Source organism: Halichoerus grypus, chromosome 13 (genome assembly GCF_964656455.1).
Source record: "Halichoerus grypus chromosome 13, mHalGry1.hap1.1, whole genome shotgun sequence".
NCBI lineage: Eukaryota > Metazoa > Chordata > Mammalia > Carnivora > Phocidae > Halichoerus > Halichoerus grypus.
The window spans coordinates 80,489,320-80,505,863 of NC_135724.1; the positions used below are offsets into that span (position 1 = coordinate 80,489,320).

The window sequence follows — 16,544 nt, forward strand, 5'->3', positions numbered from 1 at the left end:
CATTGGTTTAGAAACTGTGCCTTGTGGGTTGACCACCTCTGTTAGCAGGTTGCAAAGTCTGAGCTGAAATTCCTAAGACTCATGTAATACTAATGGGTGTAGGACATTGGGAAATTTGGGGTTGAATGAGCCTGATGCCGAGATGTTATGAGCATTCTGACTCATCTGGAGCTGTTTCCAGACACCAATAGGTAGGTCTTGTGGGTCACAAGATGCCAAAGACCTATAGGAAGAAAACATCAAGGAATTGAGAATGATTGGGAATGAAGTCTGGATTTTCAGGCTAGTTCCCTTTGTCTCTTCTGACAATGTCCTGACTACTTATTATGGGTTGCTATAGTGATAGGAGAGGTAAAGGGGATTGTGCAAGGTGGAATTGCAGATTAAGCTTGACAAAACTTGGTTTAACTTTCCTCGTGGGAGTTTAGATTTAAACATCTTGTCACCTGCTGCCATGATACCATAGGCTTTCCTGAGGACAGTAAAGCTCCCGAAAGTTCTGCTAGCAGGGTTCCCTTTGTCCTCATTCCTCAAAGAGCAAGACCTGGTAAGGACAGGTCTTGGTTCTGCTAAAACGAATTATTTCCTTGGGGCTAATATTCCAAAGAATGTTCCTTGGGTTGAGCCCAAAGCCATTGGTGGGGTTGGCCCACCATTATAGAAGGAGACAAAGAGCTACTTCTGAAACCAAGGGTAACTGGAGAATGACAATCCCCACAATCTTGAGTTCCAGCCAGAGAGATTCCTCCCATGTGCAAAGGCAACATGTCAAAAAGGGCTTCCTCTTTCCAGATGAAGTGATCTGATGTCAGGTATTTCCTTGAAAATCCTCTGGAGAGTGGACTATAGATGAAACAAAGTTGGCCAGATATGATGGATACATGGGATTTGTGATACTCTTCTTTTATGTATCTTTGAAATTTCCATAATAAAAAGTTAGAAAAGTTAGAAAATCTAACTTTTCACTAATATAAACAATACAGGAATTAATATTAGTCACTCAACAAGTAATTGTTGAGAATCAACTATGCACCAGGCCCTTTGGTGCTGATTGGGTGATACCCCCATACTGCCAACACACACACCCAGAAGATGGGACCGATTCCTATCTGGTCACCTTTTATAAAGTCCACTGGTTGAAAAATCCTGTGAACAAGAAAAAATTCCAATTGGCTTTCTAGTTTTTTTTAACTGATAAATATGTTACATGACATTACATGTCAGGACATATAATGATTGGCCAACATTTCAGAAAAATCTCTAACATGAATCATACAAAGTTAACACACAGAAATCAGAACAGAGACAGAGGAACAGAAAACTAAAGTAAAGTGAAAAGAAAAGAAATACATAATATCCTTTTTGAGTTCAGGGAAGCTATTACATCCATGAAACAAGAAAAGGATACTATCAAAAGGGACAGTAAGAATTAAGAATGAGTTATTAAAATAATTTAAAAGAACATGGATGTCTTGTGATAAATCACTGAGGGTACATCTTTGTTTTGTGCACTTTTCAATATGTATATTATATTTTACAACTTGAAAAGATTAAAAATAGGATAAAACAAATTATACTGCTAAAAAAAAAAAATCAATACAGAGGGTGTGAGGAAAAGTTGAAAAAATCTACCATAAGGTGGACCAAAAGATGGAGAGTTGGAAATTAGAAAGGAATAAGTAGGGACATCAGAGATTTGGTGTAAGAGGTTCAAAAGGTAAACAAAAGAAGTTCTAGAAAGAGAATATTTTAAAAACGGAGGGAGTAAAATCATTAAATAAACAGTACAAGAAAATGCCCAAGAACCACAGGATATGAGATTTCAGATTAAGAGGGTCTTTTGAGTGATCTACATCAGGAAAGGGAAAATATATCCGCTCTAAGGCATACCACCATGCTGTTTTAAAACAGAAGGAATAAAAGGAATATCATAAAAGCATCCAGAGGGAAAAAAAATTAAAGTACAGGTTACATGAAAGAATCTGAATGGCATCAGTCAGCTAACAGTAATATTGGAAGATGGAAATAAATGCATCAGTGCCTTAAAATATTATATATATACAAATATATATATAATGGGTGTCATCATGACATAAGAGACTTAAATTCTCATTGTTCATAATAGAACTATAATAGTGCTTACAATTGATAACCCAATAAATAGCAGTATTGGTATGTTACTTAAAATATGGAGATAAGTACCAGAAAAGACAGCCCAGAGTACTGAAGGTCCTTGCGTTGGTGGAGCGGGACACGGGAGAGATGGTGTATGAGGAAGTACAGGGGACCTCTGAAAGTTTGTGATCAATTTTATAATAAAACCGGACTTTATGTACATGCATTATTTTTGTTAAAGTAAAAATCCATTTAATTTTTAAATATCCCCTCTAGTTGCTGTGGGCACCACGGGTTGCGGGGAGGGAAATAGAGGCAGGGCAACCAACCATCATCCAACCACTTGAACCATCCCTTTGAGTCTTTCGCTTTGCCAATAAAAACATATAATTGCTTTAGTTGTTGTTGTTATTGTTATTGTACTTTGTGGCTTTGTCACTCAACCAGGAGGTGAATTTATTCATCTGCTTTATGAACGGGCTTGGTCCTTTGCTGCCTTGGTCAAATCTGGGATCCTGCCATTACTGAGTTTTCTTCCCTGTTACTTTTCCCTTGCATTCAGCAAAGATCCCTGCAATGTGAACAGAAGAAATTGAAATTCCAGTCGTGTCTCTCCTCAGTTCGGTCTGATTTTCAGAAATTGCAGTAAATCAGTGGCACTGAAAATTGGCCTATTTTTTTTTTTTCTGGGGGTGTTGGTTTGGCTTGATGAGAAAGCAAAAACAAATGGAGTTTATAAATGTAACTAATCAGGAAGTCAAAGCGAGGTTAAATCTAATGGATTAATCAAGTTTTTCTGGGAAGTGGGAAGGAAAGGTGGGAGGGCGGGGGGAAGAGAACGATGGGGCAGGGTTTTGTCCAGACTGATTGAATAAGCCCTTCACTGGAATCAGCTCTTTGAGTGTCTTGGGTTTCTCTCTCTCTCTCTCTCTCTCTCTCTCTCTCTGTCCATCCTTTCTTATTGGAGAATGGAGAGGCACCCAATGGTAGTGGTCTGGCGTGCTGAGTGCAGAGAACAGGGTACCACCTGCTAGGAGACTCAGCTCTGATTTCTGATTCTGCTGCTTACCAGTTGTGTGACCTTAGAGATATCCCGCCACTTTTTGAGCTCGTATTACACTTACTGTAAAATGGGGTGAGTAGTGTCATTTTCCAACATTGTCAGGCTTGTAAAGGCCAACAGAGGTAATTCAGTAGAATGTGAGAGCTGGAGATGGAGGAGGGGGGCCGGCCAACACTCACAAGGGTCTTGGGCAGGGACGAGCGTGTCCCGGGTCTAGAGAGCAAAGGGGTAAGTGGTATGAGAGGGAACCAGTGGTTGGAGCTGGAAAATGACAAATCAGTGTAGATGACATGAAGGATTTTCACCCTTGAGAGCTGGGAGAAGACCGTGAAATACCTCGAGGATGGCAAGGAAGTTTGAGGCCATCAGATTTGTTTTGAGATGATTCGTTCCACGTGTCCTTTCTATCCTAGTGCTCTCAAATCTTTAGCTCCAGTTCAAGCCTTTTCCCTCAGTTTCATGCTTGTGTTTCCAGCTATCATACAGCTCTCATGGTTATTCCCCAGGCACTGAAACTCAGCATGTCCCAAACTGAACTCTTTATTTTCCTCCCCAAATCGGACTCTTCTCCATCCCCCTCCACCTCCCGGTGTCTGTCAGTGGCACCTGTGGCAGAAACTGCTAGTTGCCTCCCAATACCCATTCTCCCTTCTTCCTTAGTAACAGAATCTTGAGCAATATGCCTAGCAACTCACTAATTACTACATTTCTCTGCCTCCCCCACAGGTAGGTGTGGCCACATGATTCTATTCTATGGTGAAGGACAAGTGGAAATTCTGCTTCCAGGAAAGCTCTTTAAGCGGGCTCTGTTTTGCACTTCCACTTGTTCTTCTTCATATACTCTGAAACACAGGTGTGATGGCTGGAGCTCCTGCAGCCATTTTGGACCCTGAGGATAGAACTAATGTGATAGGATGGCGGAACAGGTAGAAAGAACCAAGTTCTCTAAATATTGCAGAGCTGCCCAAAAGCCTTGGACTGTCTATCCCCAGATGTCTTTCACCTGACAAAGATTCTTCTTTCTTAGTTAAGCCACTATAATTTGGGGTTTTCTGTGACTTGCAGCTGAACCTGATCCTAAGTGATAGCCAGAACCCTGGGATTTCTTCCCTACATCTAATCTTATACCAAGTCCTAACTTCTGGCTCTCTCTCCAATCCATCCCCTTTTCTTCTTGTCTGAGCCACATCATATCTTACCAGGATGACTGTGACAGCTTCTTCACTGATTCCCTGTTTTAACCTCTCCTCACCGACACCCATGCCCAGAGAATTTCCATTTTTTTATTTTTTATTTTATTTTATTTTTTTATTTTTTAAAGATTTTATTTATTTATTTGACAGAGAGAGAGAGAAAGCAGGAACACAAGCAGGGGGAGTAGGAGAGGGAGAAGCAGGCTTCCCGCCGAGCAGGGAGCCCGATGCGGGGCTTGATCCCAGGACCCTGGGATCATGACCTGAGCTGAAGGCAGACGCTTAACGACTGAGCCACCCAGGTGCCCCGAATTTCCATTTTTTTTAAAGTAATCTTTCTAAAACCCAAATATGACTTCTTGGGAATCATGGAATTATGGACACTTAATATAGAGAGCTTAAAATGCCCTTAGAGGTCATTTACTCTAGATTTCTTACTTGTTGGTTTGGCTTGATGAAAAAGGAAGAGCAAATCAAGTTCTCCATGGGCCTTCTGCAATAAAATATATACTATTCCATATATAAAGAGTAGAGGAGCATTCCTCTGGAGAAGACCCAGAATTTTCAGCGGCTTCTCATAGATGTTCACCAAAAGTTAAAAATCTCCAGTAAGTCTAACTGCCTTATTTTGTAGGTGGGGACACTGAGGTCTACAGAGGTTAAGTGACATATCCAAGGTCACAGAGAGATTCAGTGGCAGAGCTGGAACACAGCCTTATGCTCTCTTCTTCAGACAAGCCTGCCAGTTGGCAGTCAGTGTAGATGTGGAGTCTTCATATTTCTCTCCTCGAGGATTGGGTGTCCATTTTCACGCAGAATACTCAGATTGGACTCACATCAGTAAGGGCTGGGTTGTAGTTAGTACCCATGAATAGAAGAAGTCTCAAAGAGTTATTAATTACATACATTTCTGTTTACAGGAGAATAATACTGTTAGTCCCATTAAGCACCATTATCGATGTGTGATCTAATAATTTCAACATAATGAAGCTAATATATTTCAGAGGAATGGGAGGAAATATTCCACAACTGCTGCAAATTGGATTATTCTGGGCTAAGAAGTCCTTGAGGCAGTGACAACAACTGTTCTGATTTTTGTCACATCTAATAGGTACAGTGCTTTACAGTTTACAGACCATTTTCACATGCCTTACTATCCTATTTTGTTCTTCCAGAAATTTGGGGAGGGAGTAAGGCAGAGAAAACAGTGCTCTAGTTGCGAATATTGTGGTTGCAAGCAACAGAAAATTCAACCTATACTAGCTTAAGGAAGAAAGAAATCGGGGAGGGGGCTGGGAAGACTGTTGGCTCACATAACTGAAGTGCCCTGGGATATTCTGATTCAAGAATGGTTTGATCCAGAGCTTCATGCTGTCATTAAGGCTCTGGCTTTGTTTCTGGATGATTCTCTCTGCTGCCTCATTGTCTTCTTTCTCAGGCTGATTCATTGCGGCCTCCAATTCTTATATCCTCACATGGCAATGCCCCAAAGGGACACAGATGAGGTCTACTGAGGTCTCCTGTAGGGCAGAGCACTTCTCTATCCCCAAAACCTCAGAAAACCTGTCCCCATGTCTTATTGGTCAGAGGCCTATCCTTGAACCAATCACAGTGGAAGACATCATTGGCTTCAGCCAATCACAGCTCACCATAGAGCAGAGGGTGGGATCAATCCCACTGACAACAGCGGAACTGAAGAAAGCGGGGGTGGAGTGACTCACAAAAAATGGAATGTTCTGGTGGAAAAGGGAGAAGTGGTCTGGAGAAATAACCCAAAGTATCCACTACACAGTAGCTCAGAGAAGTTAAGAGGTACATCCAAAGTCACACAGACTCCGGCTTTTGGGACTAAGATATAAATTCAGGGCTTCTGTCTCAAATCTAATGCTATAAATGCCAGGCTTCTCTCTAGAAACCTGGAGAATTATCCAACCACCCTTCATACTTAATCTACTAGCTCTGTTCTTTAAAAAACACCGGAAAACTCCTGCCCATCATTCTGAGCCAGGAACTTCCTGTCCATGCCCGTTCAATACAGACAGCCCAAACTTCAGATAATAAGGGAAATGATCGCGTACTCGGCATTATCTTGAGTGCGTAGGAATCCCAGTGTTGTTACAGGAAACAGCTGTATGGAGGCAAGTTTCAGCTATTTTGTTCGAGGCCCTGCACACACCCTTCTAAGTCAAGTTGACTCAGGTTTAGGGTGCGCAAGTGAATTCTTGTGTCACAAATCAAATCGCTGTGACTACCACTTCCCCACCCTGGCCACGCTGCCTTTTCCGGGATTCCATTTCATTTCCATAAAAATCGTTTCTGCCCCCAGCGCCCGGAACTGGCTAACAGTGCATCTAGCTGCCTAGGAGGTAGGTCATATTAGCATTTCTGTTTTATAAACAAGGGCACTCTGACCCAGAGAGCTAAAGTAGCCCCTCCAAAGTCACTGCATTAAGCAAAACCCAGTTTTTCCCTGCTGTGTGTTTCCGTTACTACTCACACAGAACAGCACTTCACCTCAGACACTTGGGGTCACCGAACATGTGGAGGGTTTCCCCCACACCAAGCCGTTCTCCACGGCACCGGCTGGGTGTCCTGTGATTTAACCCAATTCTGACATGATCTACCTGGAGATAGTATCAGATCCCACAGGTTAAGGGCTCAGTCCCCCAAGAGTGCCCCCCACCCCACTTCAGATGCCAGCTGTAAATAGTAGGTCCCCAGGTTACCCGCAACTTCTGTCAGACTTGGCTACAGATCAAAGGTTCCCATGACCCCCTCCTCAGGTTCTATTAATTTGCTGGAGTGGCTCACAGAACTTGGGGAAACACTTATGTTTACAGCTTGTTAGAGGATATGATAAAGGATACCAATAACAGTCAGATGAACAGGTACACAGGGTGAGGTCTGGGAGGATCCTAAACACAGGAGCTTCTGTTCCTGTGGGGTTGAGGTGCATCACCCCAGTCAGTATGTGATGTGTTCGCCAACCTGGAAGCTCCCCAAACCCCATGCTATTGGGATTTTTATGGAGGCTTCTTCTCATTGGCATGATTAATCATTAACTCCATTTCCTAGATCCTCTCCCTGTGCTAGACAATGGGAGGTTGGGGCCAAAAATTCTAAGCCTCTAATCATGGCTTGATCTTTCTGGGGACCAGCCCCCATCCAGGAGCCCATCCAGAGTCATCTTATTAGAGCAAAAGATGTTCCTCATGCTCTTAGCACTTAAAAAATTACAAGGGTTTTAGGATCCTTGTGTCAGGAACCAGGGGCAGTGGCCAATATATATATTTTCTATGATCTCATAGCCACGCAACTACTGGATGTTGAAGGCGGGATTTAAGTTCATGTGCGTGGCTCTCACATGCCCTGCTCCTCACCAGGTGCCCAGGGCAGGGACGTATCTTGGTCTCATGTGGAAGCACACATAGACAGTTGATTGCACAATTCTTTCCTGCCCGGCTTTGACATCAGAACTCCCTTTCCTGTTGCCCATCACTCATATCCAGGAATAAAAACTGCTTGAAATGCTTGTCCAACAATGCAGCCTTAACAGGCCACCTGCTCAGGACACAGAAAGTGCAGGCAGGAAACACCTGCCCTGGAAATACTGGAGCTTCTGTTGACTGAAACGTGCGAACAGAAAAGCTGTCCTTGGGTCCAGGGACATTCTGAGCTGAGACTGTGGTGTTATCAGCCATATCCTGCAGAGCTGGGAGTGGGAGAACCCGGGTGGTGAGATGCATCTCCCAGGCCAACTGGGACCCTCTTGGTCATAATGACAGTCAGTCACTGACAAATATTGTTCCCTGAAGGGGTTTGGAGGAGCCCGGGGTGTTCTGCCAAATGGGTAATTGGATTCCCATTGAACGGAGCAGCGATGGCTTGGCTCACCCCACTTTGAGCCAAGGGTGGTGGTCACTGGCTAAACCATGCAGAAAAGTCAAACCTGCAAGGCATTTTTACCCGTGTGTGTGTGTGTGTGTGTGTGCACTGAATCATGTCATGGAAAGACTGCTCATTTCATGTAAGAATTTCTCACAAGATTCTCCAAAACCTTGACTATCCCCTGGGGTACTTTGAATAGAATTTCGGTTACAAAATCAATTTGGGTTGAGTCACCTACAGCTGTCAATAGTATGCATACTGGGTGGACTTCCCCCTTCTGTCCCTCATCTTTCCTCTCCCTGTCTCACTTCTTCCCTTACTTTTATTTAACAAACTTTAGTTGAGCACCAGTTGTGGGCCAGATACTGTGCTGGGTGTTAGGTAGTTGGAGATAAAGAAGACAGTCTTCACTGGGTGGGGATGGGTGGGCATCTACAGCCATGGTTTTCAAGCAGGACTGATCCCCCACCCCCCACACTGGGGAAAGTCAGAGGCCTCTTTGGCCCTCCCAACTGGGGAGGGGGCGCCACTGACCTCTAGTGGGTGGAGGCCAGGGATGCTGCTCACCATCCTGCAATGCCCAGGACAGTCCCCCACACGAAGAATCATCTGGCCTAAAATGTCAGTGGTGCTGAAGTTGAGAAATTGGATCTACGATCCAGAAGAAAGAATTGGACTGCATCGTGTTCAGCCCTGGCTCTGACTGTTGCTGGCAGAAGGCCTTGAGCGAGTCCCTTGACTTCTTTGAGTCTGTTTCCCATCTGTCAAAGGGGATGAAAATGGAATGACTGAAGGGAGTTTGGGTATGAATCATGCCCTTTGTTACCTAGTGCCCAAGAAACAATAGCCACTTGGCTTCTCTAAGCCCAGGCCTTCATGGACTAAAAGCTACCAGTGGGCCCTGGTGAAAGTGGACTCTCCAGATATCATTTATTCCAAGAGGATGCCCAAGGGACTGCCATGCTCTTTTCCCTTCCTGGCCTCACTGCAACCTGTAGTTATACACGGATTTGTATAACTCATGGTTTAATGCCCCTGCCTTCCGGTAGACCATAAACTCTATGAGAGCAGGGACTGTGTCTCTGTTCTTCCTTCCTGTATTTACAGCACCCAGCAGGGTCTGGCCATAGGGTATGTGTTCAGTAATGGAGCCAGACTGCCTCAGTTGAAATCCTGGCTTCTCCATTCATTAGCTGTGTGACCTTGGGCAAGTTATTGAACCTTTCTGTGCCTTATTTTCCTCTTCTGTAAAGTGGGACTAGTATCTCCCACCAAGGGTGTGGAGAGGGTTAAATAAGCAACTATTAACCAGTCGAGGGCCTCGCACCTGCTTAGTGCTTATGAGGGTTCATGATGACCACCATTACTTAGTGATTGTCTTAAATGTTAAGTAATAACGCTGCTCTGTTTCGGTATCTGGCGACACAGCGCACAGGCGCAGGCCTGCCTCTGCCTTCGGGGAGCATTTGTTTTTGTGGATCATTTGGAGAAAGATCTGAGTTTGTAGAGAGGCCGGCAGCTCACCTAAGCAGAAAAGTAGAAGCCAAAGTGATTTCTTGCTGGAGGCTCACAGGGGCCCCCTGGGTCACCAAACAGCCTTTCTCTCTCGCCTGGAAGAAATGAAAATTGATTTGAAGCTTGTCCCATCTGAAAAGGTCTGTCGGTAGCCAGCACCGGTGCATATTGTCAAGGATGCTTTGGGTCTCTGGCCCAGGGAGGAAGTGATTCACGACGATTCGCTTTCCCAGGGAGCGAGGCCGACCCAGCGGAGACACAGAATGAGGTCCCAGGGGCCTGCTGGGCTGGCTGCTTCCCTGAGTAGCAGCAAGAGAGGAAAATTGAAGGGCTGCTAGGAACTAATAAACGAGGAGAGGAGACCCATCGAGAACAAGTTCAGGGGATGAGGGGGGCTGGGAATACTGTGCAGAGAGGATAGGATCAGAGATGGCCCAGGACAGTGGGACAACAACAACGACACTGATAATAATACTTCCCACTGAGCGCCTCCCATGTGCCCACATTCACGCCCCTGATGACCCTATGAGGCCGCCTAGCCCGCGTGTGTCAGGCCTCATCGCCCCGTGGATGATAAAATAGGTCACACTTTCTGTATTCATTCATACATCCTTTATACATCCAACAAACGTTTACTGGGCACCCAGCATATGGCAGGCACTGTTCTAGGTACTGGGGACCTAGCTGAAGAGCAGACAGACCAGAAGGCCACACTCTGCATTCTTGAAGGCTATGGGTCCACGGATGCTCACAAGTAAGTCCATCTGCTGTGTCAGACGAGGAGTGCTGGAAGAGAGAGAGCCTGGGATGGGGGTGGCCACGGTGGGGGTAGGATGAGCTTGCATTGTTAAGAAGTGTGGTCAGGCCCCGCATCGGGCTCCCTGCTCCGCGGGAAGCCTGCTTCTCCCTCTCCCACTCCCCCTGCTTGTGTTCCCCCTCTCGCTGTGTCTCTCTCTGTCAAATAAATAAATAAAATCTTAAAAAAAAAAAAAAAAAAAAGTGTGGTCAGGAAAAGCCTCCCTTGGAAAGGTGACAGTTGAGCAAAGACCTGAAAAAGGCAATTATTTGGGTTTCTGTGCCAATTCCAGTATTGGTGGTTGGTGGCTTCCCCACACCACCACATGACTCTCAGACACCAGGAGCATATCTGAGAATTCAACTTAATTCTGACACTGTCTACCAGGGGTAGCATCAGATCCCACAGGTTAAAGGTTCAGTCCTACGAGACTACAAGGAAGAGATGCATAGGGCAAGGTATTGGGGAGAAGGTGTGGAGTTTCCATGCTCTTTCCAGGCACGCTACTCTCCCCAAATCTCCATGTGTTCCCCAACCCGGAAGTTCTCTGAACCCTCTCCTTTTGGATTTTTACGGAGGCCTCCCTACATAAGCACGATGGCCATGTGCTGGCCATTGGCGATTGATTCAAACTTCAGCCCCTCTCTGCTTCCGGGAGGTCATGGGTGGGACTGAATTTTCTAACCCTTTAATCACATGGTTGGTTCTCCTGGCAACCAGCCCCTATCCTTAGGTGGGGGGAGAGAGATGCAAAAGCCACTCATTAACATAACAAAAGCACCTGTATCACTCTCACTACTTAGGAAATTCCAAGGGTTTTAGGAGCTCTGTGCTAGAAATGATGGAAGATCAAATATATATTTCTTATTATAAATTACAATATCACAGGCAAAAGGTGAGCCATGTGCAAATTTTGGAGAAGAGAAGAATAGCAGGTACAAAGGCCCTGTGGTATGTTTGAAGACTAGAAAGGAGCATAGTGAATGAGGGGGAGAGTAATGGTAGGTGGGAGCAGAAAAGGCACAGGTGTTGGGTCATGTGGGCCTCATGGCCATTGTAAAGACTCTGGTTTTTATTCTGAATGAAATGATGATCCACTGCAGAATCTGGATATGAGAAGTTATTCTATCTGACTTAGGCTTTAACAGATTTCTGTTTGTTTTAGGTTTTAACAGATTCCTGTTAATACTAACAGCCAAGGTTCACTGAGCACTTGCCGTATCCCGGGAACCACGCTAAGGGCTTTAGGAATCATTACCTCAGTAAATCCTCAAAAACAAAGTGAAATACAAAGCCCAGATGGTAAGTGCTATTATTATTTTCTATTATTATTACCATTTTATAGAAGATGAAATTTACTTAACTCAGAAAAGTTGAGTAAATAAAGTCCAAAGTCATAGAGGTCCTAGACGGGGGAGGCTGAACCCAGGTTTGCGGGCCCTCCCTTTTGTTATACTGACGGGATGCTGACCTTGGAGTCAACTAGGTTTGGGTCAGAGCTCCAGCCCTTCTTTTTTTTTTAAAGATTTTATTTATTTATTTGACAGAGAGAGACACAACAAGAGAGGGAACACAAGCAGGGGGAGTGGGAGAGGGAGAAGCAGGCTTCCTGCAGAGCAGGGAGCCCAATGTGGGGCTCGATCCCAGGACCCTGGGATCATGACCTGAGCCGAAGACAGATGCGTAATGACTGAGCCACCCAGGCGCCCCTCCAGCCCTTCTTTTACTCACTGTGTGACCTTCAGCAAGTCACTTACCCTTTCTGAGCCATATTCTCTCATCTGTGGAATAAGAGTCATAAGACATCTCGAGCTGGTGAGAGACGGAAGAAGAAAATACGGAAGGTGGCTGGCATTGTGTCTGTCAACAGTGGCCACTCCAAAATACTAGATCCTTCTCAACACTTAACAAAAACTGATTGAGAGAAGGAAGATTTCCCCTTCCCAGCATGCAGAGGGTTAACTTAGAACCTCAGGCTGTTAGCATTTCTCTAATCTTGGCACTAATTATGTACAGAAATCATTTGCTTCTGCCACGTATAATGAAAACGATTGTACAGAAATGGAATTTATCATGCTATGTGTTATGAGAGGTTTAGTTTTAAAAAAAAAATACTACCTCCGTTTCCCCCACTTTTCTTCATTTCCCCCTCTCCTTGCCAGATAATCAAATACAAAAGTTATATTAACCTCCCAACCACGTCAATTAAAATGCTCATCCAAAATTTGAAAACAATTAAAAAACCCATTATCTCAGATTTAACGTTCTCTGATTCCGTGTCTATTTTCTGCCACAGCATAAACGGCAGGTAACATCACAGTAGGTGCCTTCTAGAAAGCAACGTCTCATTCTCTGCCAGTCGGTCCCGCGGCTGCTCTCCCGGCACAGACCTTATTAAAAACCCACATGCCCTGGTGTACTTTGTCATGTCCAAATGCATCAAAATAATTGATTGTTTTAATGAGCCCTCCATCTGTCTTACTTTCTTCTGTCTTTCCCTACCCGGTAGTGGGTTTCAGAGAGAAGAAAGGGTAGGCTCCACTCTTGGGAGGCCATGGACTCAAAGACCGGAGGGTCTCTGACTTGGATCTGCCCCCCTCAAGGGGTTCCACATTCTCTGATGAAATTAGAAATGTTTTCCCATAGAAGACCTCGCCGGGAAGTGTGTTAGGGACTGTGTGGTGGCTGCAAAGAATACAAGAGCCATCATCGACCGAGCTTGAAAGAAACAAGACTCTTCAATCACCCCTTGTGACTTAAGTTTGGGTCAGCAAACATGGATTGAGTGCCTGCTGTATACCAAGACACCATGCCAGGCAGTGGAGATACGGTGTCCAAGATCTGGTAGAATCAATCAAAATACTCCTTGGATCAGACACATTCATACACTACTGGTGGGAATATAAATTTTTGCAACCTTCCTGGAGTGCAATGTAACAATGTCTATCAAAAGATTTAAGAGATGTGCATGCCCGTTCACCCAGCAATTAGCCTTCTAATCATTTATGATAAGACGATAATCACTTACGTGTTTGAAGATTTAGCTACAGCTGTGTTCTTTGCAACGTTATTTGTAAAAGCAAAGGAAAAAAAAAACCTTGAAAAACCTAATTGTCAATGACAAGGAATTACATAAATTAATGATGGCATATCCTTCGAATAAAATCATTTAAAAGCATATTTGAGAAGAGTATGTATTGAATGGCAAAAAGTCTATGATATATTGTTAAGTGAAAGAAACCAAATAGGATAGTAGATAGTATGATCTCAGTTTTATGGGGGGGGAAATATATATATATATATATATAGCACCACTCTGAGGAGATGAGAATGAGGATGAGGGTTATTTTTACATTCTTTTCTGAGCTTTTTCTGTTCTGATTTTTTTTTTCTGTTCAGAAAAGAAAAAGTTATTTCCAAAAGGGATACGTGTGAATTGCAGCCGGAAATGGAATGGAAACATTTGGGAATTGAAGCCGCTTTAGGAACTAGCTGGGTTCTCTTTGGACAAGGCTTCTTTTCTCTGGGTTCCTTCCGCTTACCCACCGTGCTGCTTCCTCAAAGCCTCTTCCTGCTCCTGGTCCATCAAAGCCTCCCCCGCCAGAGATCCACCCCACTACTTCAATGCCAACATCTGACTGTTTCAGTCTCTGGATATACCTTAGTCCGCACTTCCGGGAGAGAGACTGTGAGTGGCCAGGCTCATCTCTTTCTCACCAGGCTGTGGCCTGTGTCATCAGCAGTCTATAGAGTCAGGTGGAGTGGGTCTAATCAGGTGTGGTCCAATCAGCAGTGGGCCAAGATCAAGGTTGCCCGGGGCCATCTCTTAATCAGGGCATGGGGAGAGGCATTTCCCTTTCTGAGGCTCTGTGGCTGGGCAGTCAGGATGATAGACATTCTCAGCACAAAGGTGCAATCGAAGAATTTGAATAATTCAGAGCTCTCGTATCCACAGGGGACCAGATCCTGTGTCTCTGTACTCTGCTTTGATCAAATAAATTATATCATTGTTGATCCTGATGATCTTGGGACTGACATCATAGCTCACACAGTTTGGGGGAGAGGGGGTGTCATGCAAGACAAAGAAACAAAAGGCACTCAGATCAGAACAGAAGAAGCAAGCGATCTTCATTTGTAGACAACAGGATCATCTATGTAGAAAATCCTATGGAATCTACAAAAAAGCTACTATACTAGTAAGTGAGTTTAGCAATGAATTATTAATAACAACAAAGAATTATCTGGCCCAACATGTCAATAGTATGAAGGTAGAGAAACTCTGTTCTAGAAGAATACATAAGAGGGAACTTTTGTGACCTTGGTTTAAGCAAAACATTCTTAGGCATAACATCAAAAGCACAATCTATAAAAAAAACCAAATGAACAAATGAGACTTCATCAAAATTAAAATCTTCTGCTCTTAGTCTGATGGGGCTGCTATAACAAAATATTACAGACTGGGTGGCTTATAAACAACAGAAATTTATTTCTCACGGTTTTGGAGGCTGGAAGTCCAAGATCAAGGTGCCAACAGATTCAGTGTCTGGTGAAGACCCACTTCCTGGGTCATAGACTATACTTTCTCGTTGTGTCCTCCCGTCGTGAGAGGGGAGAGGGAGCTCTCTGGGCTCTCTTATATAAGGGCACAAATCCCATTCAGCAGGGCTCTGTCCTCCTGACTTCATCACCTCCCAAAGGCCCCACATTCTAATACCATCACCTTGGTGCTTAGGATTTCAACATATGAATTTTAAGGGGACATAAAAGTTCAGTTCATTGTACATTCTTCGAAGGCACTGTTACAAGAATGAAAAGACAAGCCACAGACTGGAAGACAATATTTGCAAATCATGTATCTGATAAAGGCTTTGTACCCAGAATATATAAAGAATGCTCAAAACTCAATAATAAGGAAACAAATATTCCAATTAAAAAATAGACAAACTATTTGAACAGACAACTCACCACAGAAGCTATGGGGATGGCAAAGAAGCACAGCAAAATATGCTCAACATCATTTGTCATTAGGAGAAAGCAAACTGAAAAACCCTGAGATACCATTACACAACTATTAGAATGGCTAAAATCCCAAAGACCGACCCTACCAAGCACTGACAAGGAGTGAAGGAATTGTACTCTTATATGCTGCCTTTGCGATGGAATATTGCACAACTATTCTGGAAATCAGTTGGGCAGTCTTAAAAAAATAAATTATACCTAGTCTACGATTCAGCTATTGTACTCCTAGGTATCTACCTGAAAGAAACGAAAGCATATGTCCATATAAAGACTTACAAATAATGCTTGTAGCAACCTTATTTGTAAGAGCCCTAAACTGGAACCAACCCAAGTGTCCATCAATAGGTGAATGATAAACATACTGGGATATCCATATGATGGTATACTATTTAACAGTAGAAAAGAATGAAGTGTTGATACACATAACAGAGATGAATCTCAAAATAATTGTGCTGAGTGGGAGAAGTGAGGCCAAAAAAAAAGGTGTATACTGTGTGATTCTTTATATAAAATTCAGGAAATGTAAAGCTTATCTTTAGTGACAGAAAGCAGATCAGTGATTGCCCAAGGCAAGGGAGGGGGGGAAGGATTAGGAGAGGTGGAAAGAAATTTGGGGGGTGATGGATAATGTTCTTATCTTGATTGTGGTAATGATTTCACTGGTGTATACATACATTAAAATCTCAAATTGTACTCTTTAAATCTGTGCTGGTTACTGCCTATTATACCTCAATAGAGCCCTTAAATTAAAAAAAGAAAAAATGTGAATACACAGACTTGAAAAAATTGAACAGTCAAGGGAGTAATTCTGGCTCCAAGAGTGTCTGGGAAAAAAAAGACAAAGAGCTCACAAGATACCGTCTTTGTGTAATTTCCCTTTCTCTGGTTGTGTGGCCTCTCCCAGAGGGGCCCTCCTCATGTGGCCAACGGGGCTGCCACAACTCCTGGACTTTTT

At 43.8% G+C, this 16,544-nt stretch overlaps 1 long non-coding RNA gene across 1 annotated transcript in view; it reads left to right on the top strand.

Annotated features, from left to right (window-relative positions):
- LOC118553858 (uncharacterized) overlaps nucleotides 1-13,748 on the top strand; it is a 36,741-nt gene extending 22,993 nt beyond the window's left edge. The window contains exons 2-3 of the long non-coding RNA XR_013443494.1: nucleotides 11,736-11,872; nucleotides 13,080-13,748. This is a non-coding gene — a long non-coding RNA (uncharacterized LOC118553858). The remainder of the gene's footprint in view (nucleotides 1-11,735; nucleotides 11,873-13,079) is intronic.
- Nucleotides 13,749-16,544: the final 2,796 nt, after the last annotated feature.